The sequence below is a fragment of the Bombus pyrosoma genome, linkage group LG11 (assembly GCF_014825855.1).
Source record: "Bombus pyrosoma isolate SC7728 linkage group LG11, ASM1482585v1, whole genome shotgun sequence".
NCBI lineage: Eukaryota > Metazoa > Arthropoda > Insecta > Hymenoptera > Apidae > Bombus > Bombus pyrosoma.
In genome coordinates, this window is record NC_057780.1 from 3,608,507 (window position 1) to 3,618,428 (window position 9,922).

General features: G+C 34.9%; 1 protein-coding gene across 5 annotated transcripts in view; it reads left to right on the forward strand.

Annotated features, from left to right (window-relative positions):
* Positions 1-3,076, forward strand: part of LOC122573133 (hemicentin-1) — a 422,997-nt gene extending 419,921 nt beyond the window's left edge. For 4 of the 5 annotated variants that reach the window (XM_043739130.1, XM_043739125.1, XM_043739123.1 and 1 more), the window contains one exon: positions 2,940-3,076. The gene's annotated coding sequence lies outside the window, so the exon portion shown is untranslated. The remainder of the gene's footprint in view (positions 1-2,939) is intronic. The other variant, XR_006318663.1, reaches the window with a different exon arrangement.
* Positions 3,077-9,922: the final 6,846 nt, after the last annotated feature.

A 9,922-nucleotide genomic window follows, 5' to 3' on the forward strand; every position in this document is an offset into this window, starting at 1 on the left:
CCGATGCTGCTATCTCGATCGATGCGTGGGCCTTCGTCGCGATTCGATCGGCGTACAATATGCATTTACTGTGTCGAAAGATTCCAGGTTTTTTCCACGCGTACCACGTTTCACGGAGAACCCGCGGAACCGAAAATATCGGAGAAAAATCAGTCTTTCTTTTGACGTCAATAACTCTGGAAACATGCGTCTTTCGAAATAATTCAATTCTTTAGAATCCTTTGACAATGGTTATCGCGAGACACAAGGTTTATTATAACATGAAGAAGAGCAACTACGAGGCAGTAATTTTTAGAATCAACAGAAATGTAGCACAAGGTAGGATCGTTTGAGTCAAGTCGAGTATTATAACATGCCCCGTCAAATTCAATTATAAACAATTTTTAAGCGATCCGCATTTGAAAATAAAATATTTAATTCGCTATAGCGACGTGTCCTCGAAGACGATAGTTTCGAACCAGGGAAGAAGCTTGCTCGTCTAATATCGATATTTTCATTGTCGATTATAATTATATCACCTCGTTGTCAGTTATAGTTCGGTAACAGCGCATATATTATACATATTACTTTATTTCTGAAAGTTACTCTGTTCTTTTTTTTTTTCTAGTTTTTTAAACATATAATATCTCACTGATTCAAATCATCGTATCTTAGCGCGCATATGTATACGTTGGAAAGGGAGTAAAGCGAAAGTAGTAGCAGGACGTATATAGTCAGACAGTCTGGAGAGTGAAACGATATCGATTAGGCACCTTGATACATGAAATACTAATCGTTGTACGAAAAATGACGATCGAAGAATGAAATCAGATAGTATTTTGAAGCTTATTTGCCATTGTATGTAAATGCGAAAATCGTTTAAAAACGTTGCAGATTTTCTTCTATATACTTGGAAAATTTCTTTCGTAATAATTTTAAATATTGAATGAACGCTTGTTATAAATCAGTGAAATATTACAATGTAATATTGATCACGCATCTTCGTGAATATTATTAACGTGTATAATGAATAATAACGATGATTATGAACGCCTAAATGAACCATAGCGTATGAAACATTGATGAAGAATCTGACAAATTGTGTCTACATTGCTATTATTATGAAACGTACCTTAAAACCTTACCTTTTTAAAGTAATAATCACATTTTATCTTTTACCATTGAAAAAATCTTTAACATTTTAATTTCGTTATTATTTGAAAACGTTAGAAGATAATACAGCGATAAATTTCTTACTGTGTAATCATATCTCGTTTGATCTATTTAAAAAAAATCTCAATACATTTGTTTTAAGTAGGAATATAATGCAGAACATTTTTTTCAATGGAATTCAACATAAACTCTAGGACATATAATTTGTTATTTCAAAAGTTAATTAATGATTCGATATTTTACGAAAATTTTACCTACAAAATAAATATTTTCAAATATTGCTAATTTACGTAACGTAAGTTCTATCTTTTTATTAGATCTTCCAAGAACGTCCTAAAAAGGGATACCAAAGTCTTGTAAAAAAAAAAAATTAACAGAAGTGTGTCTTTTAGAAAGAATATTAAAGAACCACATTCCAACCATACTGTGAAACTATTTTATACCTGATGTTTAATCACATAGAGGCTAGTGGTAGAAAATGAAGAAGAAGCAAAAAGATGATGAATAAAAGGATAAGGAAATGAGATGAGTAAAGTTTCGGGATTAAAACTTGAAAAGATAATATGGCATAGATAAAATATTCTTTAGGACACCTCTCTTACAAAGTAAAGCGATTTAAATTTTAATACATATGCATAGCATTAAAGGTATGTTCTTTAAAAGTATATGAAGATATATGATATTGTTTAAAGTTGTATTAATCTGTTATGAATCAATTGATCCTTTAAATGCAAACATTTCAACTAGCATGAAACTACGAAAAATATATATCGGTGATGTGTAAACTTTAAAGTTCAAAGTTCAAGATTCTAAACTGGATTCGGATTAGATTCAGCTTCGTTAGCCAGAAAGCTAATATCGTGATTATAACTTGCCGACCACCTGCGATTTCTATCTCTTGGTAATGCAGAGGAAGACGAATCCATATCCGCAAGAGATATTACGAACAGAGTAGAATCTCGAATATCTAAACTAATTAACTAACGGACAGATCATTGGATTATTTATGCATTTACAGGAAATTTAAATATGTAACGATATACAGGATACACGTGATACGCAAAAATATATAGTCTTGCATAGGATCAAACTGGCAGATTCTCGTTCGCTTGCGATTGTATCTGCAGAAAGTACTTTCAATTATCTACGTTAACACATAGAGCTAACAATAGAGCTAGCGATACTCCAACTTCTACCATTCGTCATTACACGAAACATAGTCGAGATTCTACCGTAGTGTTACAATAATAAAATACCAAGAATATTTCTCTTCTAGTTCGATTCAATAATTCAATATAAACCCGCTATTGGTGGTATTGAGAAACGCTATAATTGGGAAGTTCGAATGATAAGCGGCAAAAGAGATAAAGGATGAATATTTTAATAAAAGACAATGTTTTCCTGCTAGATCCAATATTAAATATCGCAACTTCTATGAATTAATTTTAACTTTCAGAAGAAACTTCACTTCACGCTTCTCGTTCGTTTTTACATAAGAAATCTCTCACCGATTGCTCGCTTGTATCTACAATCCTTAAAACTTTCGAACGCACCCGGCATAACATAAAAACGATTCGTTCGACGAGAAACACAGTCTAACGAAGAACGCTTTTACTTTTTTCTCTCTGCTGTTTCCATGAAACTTACATTGGCTTCGAAATATCCCTCCGAGCTCGAATGTAGGAGGATTCGAGCGTGCAACGTGCGAGCCGACACGCGCTCCACTGTTTGCGTAGCCGAAGAGAACATTAGACTAAGGTGTTCGTTGTAATGTTCTGTTTACGCAGCCCTTCAAGCCGGAATTTTCGGATCTCGACTACGCGGACGTGGACTACCGCTCCTACGGGCCGATCAACTACAAAGCTGCCAGCATCGCGCTCCTCCAAAAACAGCAACAAGCACAGAAGCAACAGCAACAGCTTCAAGGACGACGGCCGCAGATGTATGGTGTCACAGACGAAAACGAAGATCTTCTTTAATTTGTTTCCCGTTTTAATTATCTCCAATTTGTCTTCCTTTTGTCAGTGATTGTCTTTGTCCGTGATTTATCGCCATTTATTCCTCGATATTCTCTATCTTTTGTTCCTTTAACTCTTAATTGATATTATTGGATTGTAGATAATTCGGAAGAATTTAAGTCAGGTTATTTAATTCATCGAGGGCCAACTATGCATGAATGCAGTATACTTCATTTGGAATTATTTTTAGGTCAATTCGCATCATTGAATTCCGTCTTTCGCGATTCACAAATATTTGCTTCACATTTCTCTTCGCTGACAATTTTCCTTTGTATCCTACAATTCTATGAAATCTATTGCATGTTGAGTAATGGAAGTTTCTGTTTGTTTAGTGAAATTATCTAAAATACTCATTATTCGTAATATGTTTTATTTATTACACAGAAGAATATATTAATTTATTTACCTTTTGCAATAACGACGAATCGACGTAGCTTGTATTCATAATTGTTTCATTACTTGGTGCTTGATAAGTTCATTATAGCGTGACTATTAATACTTCGTGTCAATCTTAACTTATCGTGTAAAATATCGAATAGAGAGAAAGAGAGAGAGAGAAAGAGAGAGAGAGAGAGAGAGAGAGATAAATAAAAATTAAACTTTCTAGAATTACGTAACCAAACTTAAATTTAATACAAATTTTCAATCTACTCAACTATGATCCAACTATATTGGTTGAAAGTTAAGTTTCTCTTTTTTTAACGCGATGTTACGTGAAAATTACCTTGTGGCCATAATAATATCGCAACGTGTGTAAGAATTGTGATTAACGTTTAGTGTTGATTACGTAAGCTTCTCTTGCGAGCTTTAATGTTATTACGGATGAGTGTATACCTCGTTTCTATCATAGTTCAGTCGTTTCGACGAACTCGCTGCGAGTGCACTTGGAATGGAAATATGCTTTCGTTTCGAATCGATTCATTAACGTTCAAGTCTTAAGTTTACCAACTTCAAAATTCTCTCATACTTAAATTTTAGCCCTTAATTCGTCGAATCTCCAACTTTTCAATTATTCGTATTTCGAAGATCTTTAATTTTCAAATTTTCATGTACTTTGATTTTTTTAATCTTACAATCTTAAGAGGACTAAAATCTTAAAATCGAACATTATTTAAAAAAATTGATAATTCAAAAAAATGTTAAAAAACAATTATTTTCGTCGATTCTTTTAACGTATGAAAAATATGTTACCATTGCGTTACTAATGCAAAGTTCAGTAAACATTTCACAGCGAGTTCATCGATGCGCCTACATCTCAAAGCCAAAGAAACAGTTACTTGCTTCAGTCGTGTCTCGAAAGACTTGCACCAAGGACTAAACCGATCTAACGTCCTCCGAAATCAACTGATCACCAAATCGCGTCTTCCTTCGCATCCTTTTACAAAGCTAACTATCTCGATAATCTTATACACCTAAAATAACCTCTCTTCCATCTTAACATCTAAGAAAGGTAATTGGATTTCCTTGCTGCGGGACTTTCGTACAAACGACCAAGGATCTATACAATATCGATATGATTAATCGATAACTATAGCCTGAAGGACGCGATTTAGATAGTCGGTACGATCCACGAGAAGGACTAGCGAGTTACGATACCTGTAAATTTATACATAAAAGAATTCGTACGCGAAATTATAAATAAATGGTACGTTTATAAGCTATTACCATGTGTTCTGGGATCAAATTGTCTAATTAACAAGCGGCTAAAGGGGCGAACGATCGATAAACGTTAAATATTAAATATACAAATATATACATATAGTATATATACATATATATATATATATAGTATCTTGTTAAATGTTAAAAGAAGAAGAAGAAGAAGAAAAATTGAGACATATCGCAGCCATTGTCGAGCTCTCGCGCGTGTCTCCTCGAATCCGCGATCCTCGCGAGATTGCCGGCTATAATTAGTGTAATTCTCCTCGCTTCTTGCTCCTTTCAATTTTTTGTAACATAAATTCTCTCCCCAACTATATCCCACCGTTTGTAAGTTTGTACATTATGCGAGGAAACGAAGTTTCCAAGAAAAATCCACGAGGAAAATCCCCTCCAAAAAAAAAAAAAGAACAAATAAGAAAGAGAAAAGAAAAGGATGAAAATAGGGAAGAGAATAGAAGAAAATGACGCAAGAACATGTCGAGAACGCAACTATCGTCATCGTCTCGAGCAAGTTTTCGTCCGATTTCTGGCGCTTAACGAACGAAACTCTGTCTCACATATCGTTCTTGTAACAATGTTTTCTTCGTGCTGCCATGGCAGAGTCGCGTATGGTAACATGTGACACCGAGACGGAAGCAACCAGACAGCCAGGGAACAGCGGTTTATCGTTAGATCGATGGTGGACCTCCGTGAAATCGTATTTTTGCCGAGGGAAACCGACCTCCCGCCAACGCAACGGTTCGCCGCAGGATTCGTTCGAGGAAAAATTGGATCCTGCAAACAATTCTGGCCGAATCGTTGACGTGCTTCTACCGGAAGCTGCGTCATGCGCCACGGTTATTAATTTTTCTCATTTTTCTTCCTATTTAACTGTCGACCGATATGAAGTTGGACGATAGTTGGACAAAGATTAACTCGTGTTCATTCTATAATTGATCGTATCGCGAATTTGATCGAGCGAAGAGTTTGGTTAAATGAGGATGAGAATCGAATTTTGTAGATGCTGAGAATTTGTTCAATACGATACGTACACAATATTAACAAGTTGTTTAATTTCAAAGTACTTCGTTTCAATTTTATCCTGCACTTTATATGATAAATATCATCTATGCTATCTATCTCGCGAAATATAGAATACAAATTGGAACAAACAAGATCAAATCATCTAACTTAAAACCAATATCCACACAGTTACCATCACCCATAATCAAACGATATCAGTCAAAGATTAGAAAACTTTGCTTTCTTCAATTTCTCACGGAATACGCGCAACAAACCATAGTAAACCATTTCATACGATTGAATCGTTCTTCTAGAAAGAAAACTAACATTCACGTGCGCGGAACAAATTCGAATATTACTCAGCACGGAAGCCACGATGAATCTTGCGGAAGATCTTTGAGAAACCGCACTGGTTTCGTCGTTCAACTAGTTTCGCCGATGGTAAATTTACAAAATCCGATAGATGTCTGGTCGGAAGTATCTCGCGTGAACTTATCGTCCAGCCATCCGTTCGTCGAGACATCTCAACTTTCTAATGGAAAATCGCGTCGAATTTCAGCAAGTTCGAGACACCTTCGACCAACACAGTTTCCATTCGTTGGTTCCCTTCTGGTTGTCTGGGAAACCGGGAATGTGTCTCTGTAACTGTTTAGATATCCGCTGGTCCCGTCAGTAACGGCAAAACATAGTGTTTGGTATTGTTAAAATTCACAGAAACAGAAATTACGCCGCGGAACCAAAGTTTTACGAACGTACTCTACCATACAACCTCCATTTATTTGAATTTCGTTCGTTTTAGTTTTACCTCCGTGTGTATTTTAATTTCAACTCCCGTCAATTAAATTCATTATTATCCGAATGTGAGTTCTTATTGTTAAATCGTTTAATATATTCGTGGTATTTATTTTTCTCCGTTATTTAGGTGTTGCAAACTTTGATACCATTTCCAATTTCGTTCGTGATATACCGCTTGCAATGTGATTTTGGAATATTCGAGGTTGTAAATACTCCTCGAATTAGTAAACATTTTATTTCGTCGAATAGATTACAATGATTTTGTATAGGTATAGCATGACAGAATATCTTCAATTTATCGTTCGATCGTTGTTATCTTTTCCTTGCAAAACATATACAATGCGAGATGTTAGAACATGCGTTTCGTTCGTAATTAAAGATATTAGAAAGGAAATAAGGATAAGTATATTTTTCCGATTTTCACGTTACTTTACAGATAGAAAGTAGCGTTTTAACATGACACGAAATTGAAATTGAAGATGAAAGTATAAGCCTCTTGAAAGTACACATTGCAAATCGATTATTCAACGATCTAGCACACGAATGAGAAATCATAAATCGTAAGAAGAACCAATGTCCTCTTATTATACGAATTGTGATTGTCCCACGAAGAGTTCAGATAAACGGAGTGTTGCGTTGGTATTGTCTTTCTTCGAGCGGAAGAATTATCACGAGAATGCACAGGAAACACGTCGAACCGTGCCAAATAATATTACGAAGGGCGATCGGGTCTGTTCGTTCGATCAGTTTTAATCATCGTGATCGAAACGATGAGAACATTTTCGACGTGAAATCACAACTCTCGATGCTTTCGTCGAGGAAACCGGAACTTGATTTCCGCGTGATGACACTCGTTACCATACTTCATTCCACGTTCTTCCTCTTCGTCGTTCTTCGACAGGCTTTGAAAGCCGCCGATATTGATGAATATTTATATATTTCCGAGGGTTCCTTGCACGATTAGGCAAATTCGAAACAGTTTAAAAAATCACGAGCCACGAGTTACGAACGCTTAATAAATTCTTCTGTATAAAAATGAAATGAATCAAATTCTACAAGTGAATTTTAGAAGGATAAATTTCGAGAGGTTATATTAATTGTCCTATTCGACGAAAAATTGTAAAGATTGTTCGCGCAATAGAAGTTTATAATCTACAATTTGTCACTCGTCGATTCGCTAATATCATCAATTTGTGGATAATTGTACAAGAGAGAACTAACGGTCGCGTGAATGTTACGTGGGTGTTCGATTCCTGGCCTCTATTGTACAGTTAAACTAATTAGTTTGTAACATACGAATTGTCCCATTTTTAGTTCTATCAGTTTTCTAAATCCTTCCGTCAATCGGTCTTTTCATCCTTGTACATGTTTTATATCTGTGCCATTTTAAAAGATCGCGATCTTTTCCTTTCGTCACTTTAATTCGTTGTTTACTTCTACTCTTTCGTTTACGTATATAAAAATGCTCTTTCTAGAGCTTACATCGTAAAGTATAAATCGTTAAAACATTGGACATTTCGTACGTTACGTAGGAGAATTATCGAACACCGTGAACTTGCACGTTGAAACTTATATTTCATTTCATAACGGAACCGTAATTTTTCATTCTCCAGTGTGGAACAAAAATTTGTATGCGTGTGTGTGTGTGTGTGTGTGTGTGTGTGTATAAAGTTCGAACGAAAGTTGAGTTCTCGACCAAGAAGAACCTATATTCGTCAGGATGGTCGATTTAGGATGAGAATATACGAGCTACCGTAAAAGAACGCTAGCTAGTCAAAGATAACGCGATATCGCGGACGTAGCTCGCGTGTTCAACAAGAACATTGTAATAAAACAAGCGAAACCAAAGAAAAAAGAAAAAGAGAAAAATAGAAGAGAGAGAGAGAGAGAGGAAGTAAGAAAAAGTAATTAAAAAGTAATCTTTTCCACGTGTTTTTACATTCAAAGAGTCGCCCTGTGTGAACTGTTGCTCGGTGAATTGAATAGTTTGTAATACATAATGTATACAGTACGTTAACACGTTAAATATCAATTGTACCGGATTACGGTCCCAAAACGTTACATAGTAATTACTAAACAATAAATTGTATACAATACGAGTAATCGTTAGACTATGTGTATAGATATAAATATAAATATAAATGCAAATATAAATATAAATATAAATATAAAAACGAGACACTTTAATATTAATCCGTACGAAATAAAGAAATAAAGATAATTGTTCTTTCAACTTCGTAACGATAACGATCCGTCATTTGTAATATATTTTCGAGGACTCGTTTCAAATGAGAGACAGATGATTTTTCGAGGATTTCAAACCGGGACACGTGTGTGTGCGTCTGATTCTCGGGAGACAAGGATTTAAAGAGAAAAAAGAAAGAAAAGAGAATGACGTTGCGTATAATGTAAGGTATCCGCGTCACGGTGTGGTAAAGTACCGACATTGCGTGCCTGATTCGTTTGGTATTCATTATACCGTGTTCTTGCGTGCAATGAAAGAGGCGAAGCCGATACTTACAGCGGATAGTATATTTTTTTCTAAAACATTAGTTAGAGACTTAATGGCGAACTGTTGAGTCGGTTAGTTATGTAAATAATCGAGAGAGAATCAAACGAAACGCGAGATTGTAAAGCCGTTAATGGGTTATGTGAAAGAAGGTGCATCATTCGTGGTTTTACGTTTACGGTAAATAATAAATTGAAGAAGATTTTGATTTCGGTATGATTGAACAAAATTCGAAATATTATAAATAGTATTATAAATAGAATGGCGTAAAATTATTAAAAGTCCGATAAATATAGAAATACTTGTTTTACTTTGTTTCGTCAAGATTTCCTTTGTAAGGACATTATATTATTTCTTTGATTTATTACTTGCGAGACTCAACGCCGTAACAATTTCCAGCGTTTAATAATTTTTAATAATCGTTGATAATTATTTGAACATTTTCTCGAACGAAACATTTGTTTGGCAATAAATCGCCTATAGAAGATTCATCTAATTGCGGGACGAAATTTTGGTACTGTACCATACTCGATTGTCACATATTTTTACAAATGGAAGAAAATTTCCGGGTGCACCACTCAGTCAGTCATAGTTTTTCCGACGTTTTTTAATGTTACCATTGATGTTAATGCATTTAAGAGTGTCACGGAGTTTATGAGAAAGAATTGTGTCGGAGATGTTTAATTTTGTAATAAATTGTGAACTTATGTAACTCAGAGAGCCTCAGATTTGCATTATCTTTATTGTTAAAATGTAATATCTAATAAACTTCTGTTATATTCAT